This window comes from Bufo bufo, chromosome 2 (genome assembly GCF_905171765.1).
Source record: "Bufo bufo chromosome 2, aBufBuf1.1, whole genome shotgun sequence".
In the NCBI taxonomy this organism is placed as follows: Eukaryota; Metazoa; Chordata; class Amphibia; order Anura; family Bufonidae; genus Bufo; species Bufo bufo.
This window is the reverse complement of record NC_053390.1, coordinates 825064236-825079260: the sequence shown is the minus strand read 5'-3', so window position 1 is coordinate 825079260 and position 15025 is coordinate 825064236. Positions and strand designations below refer to the sequence as shown.

At 48.2% G+C, this 15025-nt stretch overlaps 1 protein-coding gene across 4 annotated transcripts in view; it reads right to left on the bottom strand.

Moving 5' to 3' along the window:
• Positions 1 to 15025, bottom strand: part of RAB11FIP5 (RAB11 family interacting protein 5) — a 60041-nt gene that overhangs the window by 26960 nt on the left and 18056 nt on the right. The gene's annotated exons all lie outside the window — the stretch shown is intronic.

Sequence of the window (15025 nt, the reverse complement as noted above, 5' to 3'; positions counted from 1 at the left end):
GATGGTGAGCTGCAGCCAGGATGATAACATGAAGACCGCAGTAACGTAATGGGTGCAGGGCATTTACATCAGGTTATGGGGGGCCCATATACCGTACAATGGCGATAGATCAGGTTCCTGCTGCACCAGTGGACTGCCAAAACACGGGGCAGTGAGTGTTGTCATAGGGATAGCGCTGCTCCAGGAAGATCTTAGAGGAGCCCGATTTATTCCTGGCTCTCATCACCAGTTTCCAGATACAATGTCCGTCCAGCCGTCCATGGTTTAGTCGTCAGTTCCTGCATGATCAGCACTGAACCTACGCCCTCAAAGTGTTTCCCACCCCGACAAGCGGCATCCGGGGACCTCCCACCCCGACAAGCGGCTTCCGGGGACCTCCCACCCCGACAAGCGGCATCCGGGGACCTCCCACCCCGACAAGCGGCATCCGGGGACCTCCCACCCCGACAAGCGGCATCCGGGGACCTCCCACCCCGACAAGCGGCATCCGGGGACCTCCCACCCCGACAAGCGGCATCCGGGGACCTCCCACCCCGACAAGCGGCATCCGGCGGTCCCACCCTCGCAGCCAGCATTCGGCTCCCCCACCCCGACAAGCGGCATCCAGGGACCTCCCACCCTCACAGCCGGCATCTCCACCCTGACAAGTGGCATCCGGCGCCCCCACCCTCGCAGCCGGCATCGAGCGCCCCCACCCTCGCAGCCGGCATCTGATGAGGCACCATCATAGGGGTAGTTTTTGGCACTGCAGTAAAGATACGTTTTATGATATCAACCCATCTTTATACAAATAAAATTCTAATATCCGGCCGCTAATCATCGTGCAATACATTCACAAACATTTGACATGTGACCACACCTAGGAAAGCTTGTGAGCTGCTCACCCCAGTTTTATTTTACTTTGCATGCTATCACTTAGGGTTGGGCGATATAGACGATATGCGATATAAACGATATAAACTATATAAATCTGGCCAACGATAGAGATTTTGTTTATATCGCCATATCGTAGTAGAACATGGCATGCGCCGCTCTCGGCACTTACCATGTTCTCCTGAGCCGGCACAGTGGAGAAGGAGGGAGTCCCTCCCTCCCCACTGTGTGCGGCTGCCGCTGACCACCAATGAGAACAGAGAGGAGGAGGAGGGGAGGGACTGTGGCCACTGCACCACCAATGAGCACAGACTAGGAGGAGGAGGGGGGGGGGGGGGGGGGGGACTGTGGCCACTGCACCACCAATGAGCACAGACTAGGAGGAGGAGGGGGGGGGGGGGCCTGTGGCCACTGCACCACCAATGAGAACAGAGAGGAGGAGGAGGGGGGGGACTGTGGCCACTGCACCACCAATGAGAACAGAGAGGAGGAGGAGGGGGGGGGGGGGGACTGTGGCCACTGCACCACCAATGAGAACAGAGAGGAGGAGGAGGGGGGGGGACTGTGGCCACTGCACCACCAATGAGAACAGAGAGGAGGAGGAGGGGGGGGGGGGGGGACTGTGGCCACTGCACCACCAATGAGAACAGAGAGGAGGAGGAGGGGGGGGGGGGGGGGACTGTGGCCACTGCACCACCAATGAGAACAGAGAGGAGGAGGAGGGGGGGGGGGGGGGGGGGGGACTGTGGCCACTGCACCACCAATGAGAACAGAGAGGAGGAGGAGGGGGGGGGGGGGGGACTGTGGCCACTGCACCACCAATGAGAACAGAGAGGAGGAGGAGGGGGGGGGGGGGGACTGTGGCCACTGCACCACCAATGAGAACAGAGAGGAGGAGGAGGGGGGGGGGGGGGGGGGACTGTGGCCACTGCACCACCAATGAGAACAGAGAGGAGGAGGAGGGGGGGGGGGGGGGGCTGTGGCCACTGCACCACCAATGAGCACAGACTAGGAGGAGGAGGGGGGGGGGGGCTGTGGCCACTGCACCACCAATGAGAACAGAGAGGAGGAGGAGGAGGGGGGGGGGGGGGGACTGTGGCCACTGCACCACCAATGAGCACATAGAGGAGGCGGAGGGGAGGGACTGAACACAAACGTAGCTTCCATGTGTCCCGGCCATATCCCATACCAGGCCTCTATTACCTCTATTACTGCGCACAGTGATCTGCCGCAATTAACCCCTCAGGTCCTGAGGGGTTAATTGCGGCGAATCACGGCGTGCAGTCAGAGACCAGGTATGGGATATGGCCGGCACATGCAGGCTACGTTTGTATTCGGGCATATTAACTATATTCATTGGTGGCAAATTTTAACCCCCTCCCCCCCCGAAATATAGAATATATTGCCATATATATCGCACATGTTTAAAATTATATCGCAATATAGATTTTAGGCCATATCGCCCACCCCTACTATCACTCCATTAGGCTGGTTTCTCAACCATAAGAAGCTGACTGGGATCTCATAAGCATTGAAAATGAAATATAAAACATGCATCTCCATGGTAACAGACAACAAACCCCGTGTAGTCTGATACTGCAGTTTCCCTTCTGCCCCCATCTCTTTCTTAAAGTTGGCTATACAGATTGGATAAACGACAACCACACCGGTCGATTATGGTGGGACTGGCCAACCATTTAATATACACAGCGGCCACCTGACGGCTGATGTTGGGGGAGATAAAGGTCAGGCAGTGGGATTTTAGCTGCCTGATCATTTTACTTTCATGGAGGTTAGTGGCTGCCAGGTGTGTCTGGCAGCAACTTTCACCCCTCTCCTCATACATGGGCATGTGTGTGGGTGGGAGGGGGTGGTAGAGACAGCCGTCCGAGAGCAAGCCATCTAATGTCTAAGACCAAACCTTTAGATGAGCTGATTTCAGGCCAGAACGGTATAACAAGTCGAATGGCACACGTGTAAGGGATCTTTTTGGACAGGTGAAACACGATAGCTAGTATGACACTTTACACTAGGCAACGATTGGGAAAGAGCATTGCTATGGATAATCGCCCGGACGATCATTGGCCCTTGTAAAAGGGCCCCAACATACAACTGGTCTATTAGCAGGAGGAAAAGGTATCAGTTAGAAGGCAGTTTGACTGCTGGATCAGACTACACAGGTTTGTTTGTAGTCTGTTACCATGAAGACAAACCAAGCACAAAACGGTAGGACATTTTTAATAAAGACTATTTGCAAAGTTGTTTTATTTTTCATTTTAGATGCTAAGAGATGGTTAAGAAGTGGCAGGGCCTTTAATACAGCCAGTGTCCTGGGCTAGGAAGACTGCAGAACCTGTCATAAGATTATAGGTATTGGGCTCATCTTCATGATAAAGTAGGGACTACTCTATGCCCCTCTTTCTTGCACCAGCCTGCCCTTCATAACCTCCCACCACAGGCAATCCCATAAAGAGGTCTCCACCCATGATTTCAATGGATGCCTAACATTTTAGGAAAACAAGGACCAAGCTCAGCTTGCCTCTGGAGAAGCGGATGGACCCTATAGTAGACTCAAAGAACTGAAGAACCCTTATTAAGCCTCATATGGCTGATAGGTAGAAATAGAACACAACACCATGATTACTTCCACACACGATCCTTCCCAAACAAACGGCATCAACAAGAGCTATGCATGACGCAGCTCCCGTTCGCTCTATCTGGGTCACACAGCTACCACTCTGTGGTCAGAGGTCGGCATTAGACACTTCCTTCACAGCACACTTACACAACTACTAATGACACTGCACAGGAAACCTCTGCAAGAAGCAATGACCCATATGTCACAATTCATGTGATGGGTGCTTCTTCTGCAGAACTATTACTAGTAAAGGGATTTATTGTAACTTCCCTCAAAGATCATGATGGGAATCTCCTTGGCAGTAACCATAGTAAACGGGGACAGCATCCATACAAAGCAAATATCAGACCAGCAGGGCTCTGGCTGGGCCACTCAAGGACAGTCAGTTGTCTTGGTTGTGCGCTTAGGGTCATTGTCTTGTAGGAAGGTGAACTTTTGACCTAGTCTGAGGTCCAGAGCACTCTGCATCAGGTTTTCATTAAGAATATCTCCATTCAGCTTTCCCTTAACTCTGACCAGTCTCCCTGTCCAAGCTGGTGAAATACACCCCCACAATATGATGCTACCACCACCATTCCTCACTGTAGGGACCTGATTTCCTCCAGAAGTGACGTTTAGATTTGAGGCCAAAAAGTTCAATCGTGGTTTTATCAGACCAGAGAATCTGTTTTCTCATAGTCGGAGGTCCTTTAAGTGCTTTTTGCAAACTCCAGGCGGCTTTCATGTGTTTTTACTGAGGAGAGGCCACTCTGTCATAAAGCTGAAGCAATGGTTGACCTTCTGCAAGTTACTCCCATCGGCACACAGGATCTTTGGAGCTCAGCCAGAGTGACCATTGAGTTCTTGTTCACCTCCTTTACCAAGACCCTTCTCCCCCGATTACTTAGTTTGGTGGGCAGCCAGCTCTAGGAAAAGTCATGGTTGTTCCGAACTTCCATGTAAGAATCATTGAGGCCACTGTGTTCTTGGGACCTTTCAGTGCAGTTTTTGTCCCCTTCTTCAGATCTGTGTCTCCACACAATCCTCCTCATGGCAGTTCTCTCCTCCTCATGGCTTGGGGTTTGCTCTGATATGTATTGTCAGCTGCGAGGTCTTATATAGACAGAGCTGTGTCTTTCCAAATCATGTCCAGTCTACTGAATGTACCACAGGTGACTCCAGATCAAGGTGTAGAAACATCTCAAAGATGATCCAGAGAAATGGGAGGCTCCAGAGTGAAATGTCAAGTGACATAGCAAAGGGTCTGAAAACTTATGTCCATGAGAATTTTTTAATTTATTTTTTTTTAAGTGCAGAATAGTGAGGGAACTAGGCAGCAACATAACTCCCTCCATAATCCTCTCTGCCAATCAGCAATCCAAGAGGACCGGTGATGTCACCATTGGACAATACAACATACATGGACCGAACTGATGTCACCTGCTCCATAAGGGTCAATATATCAGTCATGTCCCAGGATATCGGGGGTCACCCCATACAGAAGAGATAACACAGAAGAGGTCACCATCTGGACCTGTGAGTACCATATTGGCCAAGCCAATATAACGTGGACATCCTACCCATAGTAATTACAGACTCAAATTTGATTGCTGCCTGCCCATTTTGACCCGCAGCCATTCCTCCTAACTTCCCAGCTGGCATGTGTTTTCAACGGGAAGCGGTTTACCTCCTGCAGGAACGAAGGAATAGACATGTTGAAATCCAACATGCCCGATTCTTCAATTTATTCCCATGCAGATCCTCCTGGACGCTGTAAATGATGTGCGGCCGCTCGTCGACCAGCGGTCAGATCTGACTGCAGTGAGATACGTTCACCCCATCCACCGTCCTCCAGCTGATGTTTAGGTTTGGTCGCTTCCTGTGGTCGCCTGTAACAGGAAGATCTGCAACCTAAAAATAGGATCCTATAGATAGCAGATGGGGAAGACGGGGAGGACTCACTCTCTGAACATGTGCCCAGGACACAAAAAACAAATACCTAAAAGAGAAGCCATGGACGATCCCCAGCAGTCACACACCACACAAGATCGGGAAAGTGGTCACCACTCAAAAAGTAACAATCACTGATCCACAGGTTACATGCTGGACCACTGGAGGCCGACTGATCCCCAAAACAGAGGCTCCCAAAACCCTCAAGGACAATCATAGATTTTCCTCTAAAAATTTTTTTCTGGCAAACACTTATTTTTCTGTCGACAGACGGGGTGCACTGTATATAAAGGGGTGCTCTGTATATCCTGAAAACCCCCCCTCTTCAGAAAAGCCTACCACCTGCAATGAGCATGCTGCCCCCATACAACCAGATGGGCAACTTTTACCTTCACCTACTGTGTCCTTCCCTTGTAGATTGTAAGCTCTTGTGGACAGGGTCTTCTCCCCACTGTACAAGTTTCATGTTTACTGTATTTGTATTTCTATATTATTTATGTGAACCCGCTCCATGGAATTAATGGCGATTTCAAATAAATAATAATACTTTTAATAATCTGCCATATTGGATTTGTAGATAGTCTTTAGGTGTTTTAGGAGAAAACTCATTTGAGGTTATGGCCTTCACAGACTAACCATGAACGGCAGGCCGCCCAGGAAATGGCTCCTGAACTCCCTAATGTATGGCCACTGTGTACACAGGACCGCTGCTGAGTAATGCCCCCTCCCCTCACCCAGCGTGTCAGCATTATTTCAATTTACATAAGACGAAATCTGAGGCGCGGGATAAAATGTACCTCGCACCTCAGCCCAGTGCACTAGGACGAGGCAATACAGTGGTATCTCATTGGGGTGCACCTAAAGGCCCCGTCCACCTTCATAATTCATACCTTCAAATGTTTCTTTAATAACATTTTGTAATTTAGCACAAACCAGTAAAACAGCACGACCAGGACGGGTACAGAGGTAAGTGACCAGGGGGTCACCAATGGGATGGGGGAGGGAGAACAAAGCAAGATAATGTCCACTGCTACGTGATGCACTTTAATAACCTGATCCATGTCCACGACACAAGTCCAGGCCTGGAGAAAGAAGAGATGTCACCTGAAACGAATCTGTTGTGTCACCAGATTTGACTTAGGGTTAATCCTAAGAACGTTATCCTTGCAGCTTCCTCGTCTTCAGGGAAGGGTGGTCAGGGTGGCCCGCTCAGGGTTAGGATGGAGATCAGGCAAAGGTCAGGTCAGGGGTAGCAAAGGATCAAATCCGGGAAACTGGCAGAATTTGGTACATGGGCAGAGAAATTTGCCTGTGAGGATGAGAGGAACGCTGGCAGACAGGCCCACCATGGAGGAGGAGGAGGAGGAGAACACCGGTGGGTTTGAGCCGCTGGGAAACAGAGGTGGCCATGGACCACCGCCATAACAATGACATCATCACCATGTGACCAAAGAGCCCTTGTACTACAGCTTCCTACGACCCAGAGCACAAGGAGTAACGTCAGCATCCATGAGGGACATGGCAAGATGTGTGATTGTCAGGGGTTAAAGGGGTAGGCCGATCTCACACATTGGTGGTGTATCGCTAGGACATAGGTGCAAGCAAGAGGTGGGACCGGCGTCTCTCTCTCTAGAAAGCGAAGGAGAACATACCGCACATGCATGCCAGGCTCTCCAGTCACTTCTATCGGCGCTCGGGTGCCGGCCGGGCCCGTGGTGCGGCCCACAAATTGCAGTCCGCATTGCACAGGCACTGACTGTAGGGCTGCCGCATGCGGAGCGCGGACCCATTCACAGCGTGCACTACTTTTTTGTGATGTGGAGGTACGGACACCAACCCCACGGAAGCACTGCGTAGTGCTTCCGTGCCTCCGTTCCGCACCGACCTTCCCGATTTCGGACCCGTGATGGGTGCACACTACTGGTGCCCATGTGCTGTGGACCCGTTGTTTGCAGGCTGCAATAAGGACACGGCCGTGTGCACAAGCAATAAAGGCAAATGTAGATCTCACTGCGCAAGCGCAGCCTCCTCTCAATTCACCTCCATGAAAGTTCCGGAAATCGCTAAGCCAGCACTCGCCTATGTGCAGAGGCACCTCCATAACAAATCTAAACAAGAGGAGCTGCAGTGTAGAGCATGGGGGAAAATGGACAAAACCCAGACTGCGATTTGCTGCCTTATACTCCAGACACATCTAGAGCTGCAGCAACATTTCATCGACCTTCCTGTTACTAGAGAGAAGCACATTGTGGAAGCTGAGAAGACAGTTTAGAGCTGAGCCATCGGGTGATGTGTCTGACATCAGGGCGGAGCTAAACCGCGGTCTGTTTCCATGGGCAACCAGAAGAAATTTTCAATGCAGCTCTATATGTGACTGGAGAAAAAAAAAAAAATTCAGGAAAAAAAAAACAAAAACTAAAAATAAGCAAAATTACTTGACAATTCTTGTGGTATGACGCCCACTGCTGACTTCTGCGCGCCCCCCCCCCCCGCCCGCTGTATACTGGATCAGCAGGATTCCCGGATTAAAAAGGAACTTTGGCCCCATCAGACCGCAGGAGCGTAAAGGCTCGGCACCATTTGAAAGATCTCCGCTTGCTGTCCAGCAAGGTTTCCAGCATCTTTGCAAAAAATTCTTTCCAGGGGGCACGTCCCCGCTCCTGTGGACCCCCGTAATCAGCGGTTAAGCTCTGCTGGCTATGAGAGTCCAGGTAAAGGTCTGGGAAGGCATGCTTAGACTTGTAGTCCTCCACGCACTGCAAAATCACGGGCAAGGAAACATGAACGGTGTGAATTCCTCCCCCTCCCCCCAGTCCTTTTATTAGCACCATGCGGTCAGACCAGATCTCTACCCCCCCCCCCCCCAAAATACGTCCGTCTTAAAGGGCAACTCCACCCGAAACTCATACTCTCCCCACAGCTTTATTAGCAGTTACTTTCCATAAAATCCCCACCCTTAATTCAGTACAGCAAGAGCCGGAGGAACTGACGGCAGTTGTCAGAGTTGTCGGAGACCCCCTCCCCGCCCACCTGGTAGACAGTACTAAAGTCCCATCATCTGATGGTCCAGAACTTTGGAAGTGCATTAGACTTTCTGTGCTTTTCGATGACGTCTGGTTATCAGATGATCCGGATTATCTGGCAGGCGATGGGTGTAGGGTCGGGCATTTCGCCCCCAGGCCTGTTTGTTTCGTGTTTTAGGCAGAGATCACACGCGTTTCTTGGCTGGAAGCAGCAGGTATGCGACACGGGGCCTGGGAACGCTTTACGAGCGATGGAACTTAAAAGGGAAGGAAAATAGGAAAAACCTGCGGAGACAGCTGGAAACAAAAGGGAGCGCGCCCCTCCTAACCTATCAGTCCCCAACACCCGGCCGCTGGGGGGGGCGCAGGGATTTACCAGAAAGTCCCACATTTCACCCTGCAGCTGCCAGAAAATCCAAAGTGATCAGCAGCGGGGGAGGGGGATGTGCTGACATGAGGGTTGTAGTCCCGGGGCGGACGTGTGTCATGGGCCCGGAGCGTGTAAGGACGAGCACCGTGTCCTCTGATGCATGGATCCGGTTACTCGCGGAGCCCAAGGGCGCAGGGCGTCATCCACATTCAGGGTTAATCCAGCGCCCTATACGACAACGTACGCACAGTTGTAGCAGAGCGGAGTTTGTCATTGAACTTGTTTACTAGGCTGACGTGCAGTCCTGTGTAACACCACATAGCACACAGCTGCAGTCCCATGTAAGACGAGGCGATACCAGTGCAACATGATCCGGACCATAATAGTAAAAATGACACTGTCAGCTCTGCTACATCTGAACCATTAGAGTCCACAGAACCCATACTGCCACCTCCTACTTAACCGTGGGGGGGGGGGGGGGGTGACCGCCACATTGGATATATTATCAAACCTTAACCAGACCTGTCAGGTGCCGGATTATCGGACATTGCGGATTATCAGACCGCCATTAAAAAGGAAAAAAAATAAAAAAATAACTTGTGAATTACCGGGGTATTCCACCCATTGACGTTGATGGCACAACCCTAGTATAGGAAGAACTGGGGTGCAACGAACTCAAGCGTCACATCTGCCATAACAGTCGGTGGTCGGGATACCCCTTTAACCCCCGTGTGGCCATGCAAGGGAGTCACATTTGTTCTGCTCGGTCCAGGTCATGCGACATCCTGAATCATCATGCAGCTGAATGCAAAGTGCCGGATTATCAGGCTCTCTGCAGACCAAGGCCAGAATTAGGAGGATTCTGAAACCCATGAACATTAGTGAGGCGTGAGGCACCTCGAAGGGAGGTAAATGGTTGAAATTAGAATTTCGTCCCAAGAACTACAGCCCCCCCCACTGCCTGATGCCTGACAACCCTGAGACGTGTCTTTACAGGTCAGGAACAGTCTGTTTCTGGGAGGCGCAGTCTAAACATAGGGAGCGGGAAGGCGCCGCACAGGAGCGAGAGCTCGGAGCCCAGTGTGGAATGTCTCAGGAGGACGAGAGACGGACTGGAAAATTCCAGCCGAGTGCAGAAAGACCGACACCAGTAACAAAGGTTATTGCACAACCAGGACTAAAAGGGTTTGGTGGAGTGCCCCCTTCTAGAGACCACAAATGAGACTCCAGAAGCCCAGAACACCTTCCATATTACAAGACCGTCTGATAATCCGGCACCGCTTAGACCCCATCGATGCCAGATTACAGGAATGTCACCGCTTCATGGATCCGAGGTCCCAGGGATTAGTGTGACCTCTTTCATCGCTTTTGAAAATAGAGAAGAGAAAGAACCAGCTGAAGGGGAGAAGACGAGGAAGAGTCACGTGTAAACCCCGCCGCCAGGGAGGAAAGCCCCCGACTTCTCAGCAGACAAGAAAATCCTTCCCAACGATCAAACCCAAAGTGCGGAGTCCTCCCTGCAAACTCCATCAAGAAAAGTCATCCTCCAGTGACTGCTGAGATACACGGTGGAGGATATTAACACAGGGTATCCTAAAATCACAATGACCCTCCCATTAGGTCTCTATGGGGAAGGGGGGAATTCCACGTACTCACAAACAAAGCATAGCTCTACAAATCTATGACTGATTATACTGCCCCCCATGTCCAAGAATATAACTACTATAATACTGCCTCCTATGTACAAGAATATAACTACTATAATACTGCTCCTATGTACAAGACTATAACTACTATAATGCTGCTCCTATGTACAAGAATATAACTACTATAATACTGCCTCCTATGTACAAGAATATAACTACTATAATACTGCTCCTATGTACAAGAATATAACTACTATAATACTGTCTACTATGTACAAGAATATAACTACTATAATACTGCTCCTATGTACAAGAATATAACTACTATAATACTGCCTCCTATGTACAAGAATATAACTACTATAATACTGCTCCTATGTACAAGAATATAACTACTATAATACTGCTCCTATGTACAAGAATATAACTACTATAATACTGCTCCTATGTACAAGAATATAACTACTATAATACTGCTCTTATGTACAAGAATATAACTACTATAATACTGCTCCTATGTACAAGAATATAACTACTATAATACTGCTCCTATGTACAAGAATATAACTACTATAATACTGCTCCTATGTACTAGAATGTAACTACTATAATACTGCTCCTATGTACAAGAATATAACTACTATAATACTGCCACCTATGTACAAGAATGTAACTACTATAATACTGCCTCCTATGTACAAGAATATAACTACTATAATACTGCTCCTATGTACAAGAATATAACTACTATAATACTGCTCCTATGTACAGGAATATAACTACTATAATACTGCTTCTATGTACAAGAATATAACTACTATAATACTGCCACCTATGTACAAGAATGTAACTACTATAATACTGCCTCCTATGTACAAGAATATAACTACTATAATACTGCTCCTATGTACAAGAATATAACTACTATAATACTGCCTCCTATGTACAAGAATATAACTACTATAATACTGCTCCTATGTACAAGAATATAACTACTATAATACTGCCCCTATGTACAAGAATATAACTACTATAATACTGCTCCTATATACAAGAATATAACTACTATAATACTGCCTCCTATATACAAGAATATAACTACTATAATACTGCTCCTATGTACAGGAATATAACTACTATAATACTGCTTCTATGTACAAGAATATAACTACTATAATACTGCCACCTATGTACAAGAATATAACTACTATAATACTGCCTCCTATGTACAAGAATATAACTACTATAATACTGCTCCTATGTACAAGAATATAACTACTATAATACTGCTCCTATGTACAAGAATATAACTACTATAATACTGCTCCTATGTACTAGAATGTAACTACTATAATACTGCTCCTATGTACAAGAATATAACTACTATAATACTGCCACCTATGTACAAGAATGTAACTACTATAATACTGCCTCCTATGTACAAGAATATAACTACTATAATACTGCTCCTATGTACAAGAATATAACTACTATAATACTGCTCCTATGTACAAGAATATAACTACTATAATACTGCCTCCTATGTACAAGAATATAACTACTATAATACTGCTCCTATGTACAGGAATATAACTACTATAATACTGCTTCTATGTACAAGAATATAACTACTATAATACTGCCACCTATGTACAAGAATGTAACTACTATAATACTGCCTCCTATGTACAAGAATATAACTACTATAATACTGCTCCTATGTACAAGAATATAACTACTATAATACTGCTTCTATGTACAAGAATATAACTACTATAATACTGCCACCTATGTACAAGAATGTAACTACTATAATACTGCCTCCTATGTACAAGAATGTAACTACTATAATACCGCCCTATATGAAGAATAATATAACCTGTATGACATGTATACCCTTTCTTTGTAGTATTGCTGGCGGTCAGAAGAACTTGGATAGGTAATAAGTGTATGGCCTGTGTCCGGTAAAGTAAAAGTGCCGCCCTCCGGCTGATCACATAAGTAGGTTAGAAGGGAACAGACAACTGATTGTTTGTGCGGATTATTTCTGTATGTGTCATGTGGGCGGCTGGTAACGGACTGCATCATCTGGGAAAGCTGGGTTAATGGACTTGATGTGGGAAAGCAGGCTGTAATCAGGTGTCACTAAGCTTTCCCAGATACAGATAAGCCGGGGGTCAGAACAGGCTGGGCCCTGAGCAGACACACACACACGGGTTTGGTTTTGCGAGCGCGCTGGCTCGGTCAGCAGACATTCCTGGCCCCGTCCTAATAAATAGCCAGACCAAAATAGAGCGAGCATCTCCTCTCCGCTTCCTGCCCGCTCCAGTCACATAGGAGCAGGGCGCAGGCAGCACAAAGGACGCGCTCCAAGAAAAGCAAGGCTCCCTCGTCTCCTGAGCCCTTCCCAAAACCACTCACCGAGGCCATGAGGGGGTCGACCAGACCAACCCTGAGCAAAGGATTCTGGGATGGACGCTGGAATCTACGCTCAGCCCACCCCAGGTACAAAACGAAACCTCAAACAACAACATGTAACCTAAATTCAAGATGAGGGATCCCGCGACACAACACAGATGTGAACAGAGTCTTCGGGTACTTTCACACCCGCGGCAGAGGATTCCGGCAGGCAGTTCTGTCGCCGGATCCGTCAAAACGTATGCAAAGTGATGGCATTTGTCAGGCAGATCAGGATCCCGATCCGTCTGACAAATGCATTGAAACGCCGGATCCGGCTCTCTGGTGTCCTCCGGAAAAACGGACATTCAGAGGAACGGCCGCCCCCATCACACATGGGGCGAGATTTACAAAACTGGCTTAGTTACTCATAGCAACCAATCGGATTCCACCTTTCATTTCTCAGAGCTCCTTTGGAAAATGAAAGGTGGAATCTGATTGGTTGCTATGGGTAACTAATTCAGTTCTGCTTTACACCAGTTTTGACACTCCTACAGGGGCTCTCCTTTCTGGTTCGTGGGGGTATGAGCCTCAAACATGGGCCCCGTCCCTCCATGACATCCATACGCCCCAAATTGGGCATATGGTCAGGGGTTGTTTGCATGAGAGAAATAAGCCTGATCTCATCACCCATAGCAACCACAGTGCAGCTTTCACTTTCACAGAAAACTGGTTGCCATCAGCAACCAGTCTTGATAAATGAGGACTGGCCACTCATGGCACCAATGAAAATCAGAGGGGAATTCATCAAAACCGATTGAAAAGGAAAAATGGCTTAGTTGCCCATAGCAACCAATCAGATTCCACCTTTCATTTACCAAAGGAGCTGTGAAAAATGAAAGGTGGAATCTTATTGGTTGTTTTGGGCAACTAAGCCAGTTTCCCTTGACACCAGTTTGATAAACCCCTCCCACAGAGTCCTCTGCTCCGCCCTGCATCACAGCCTCCAATGATAAACCCCTCCCACAGACCTCTGCTCCGCCCTGCATCACAGCCTCCACTCTCCTCTCCTGGGTGGTCACCCCTCCAGACATGTACTACTTGTAGGTGCAGCCTGAAGATATTTAGGGCGATAAGCCCTAAAATGGACAGCAAATCATTTCATTTTAGGTCGAGGGGGTTCCACAGAGACCCCTATAAACATTAAAAAGCTGAACTGAGTTAACCCTTTAAGCCGGGACTCTATGGAAACACTGCATGGGATACAGGAGAACTACTATTAAAATATTAATGACTGAGGGCCTATAGACGCCCAGGAGGACAGTCACCTGGAACGATATGATCATTTCCCCCAAAAAGGGAAATCAAAGAGACATAGATCATCCTAGTTTCATAAGAAACTCAGCTCTGCTACATCCCCTGACACAGACTATGATCCAGTGTCACGCACTGCCCCATCTTCACGATTACTGAAGATGATGGCAATGAACAGCGGCCATGTTGACATGAGTCCACAAAAGATTAAGGAAACACTGTAGATTCCAGGGCACATCCTGGTCCATAGAAAACCTATTTAAAGGGGAACTCCACCCTTCATAAACCTGAAACTTCTGGCTATTCTGATCTCCCAACCCTCACAGGGTTAACGCAGCAGATGGGGGTGTTCTTATAGACAGTGGACATATTGGCCAGATGGGAGTGATAAGAAATGAGGTTGTCCCTCATAAGGCCGTTGGATTTTGAGACAAATGTTGTCAGGTAACTAGTATCATGTAGGTTAGATGACTCCTACAGACACATCATAATCGCTTGGTTCTAGTGATGTCACCAAGGTAGATGGGGCTTGGCAACAGCTCTTCTGAGGGTCACCAGACCAGAGATGACCACAATGTTCTTGACTGTTACAAAGACCAACATGGTGGTGGTTGGTTTTGCCGATACAGCGACAGGACTTCCGCCCCCTTTATTTTGCCACAAATCGGTTGAGTTTCGTGGACCAGCTTCACACCTGAACTCTGCCTCTAGAAAGGACTATGGACCACAGGATGGCAGTAAACCACCATGTTGGAGTCACTATGAGGAACATTCGTCCCTCAGAAGTGGTGGCCGAGGTTACTTGTAGCCTGATAGAGTTATAAGGGGCAGAGAT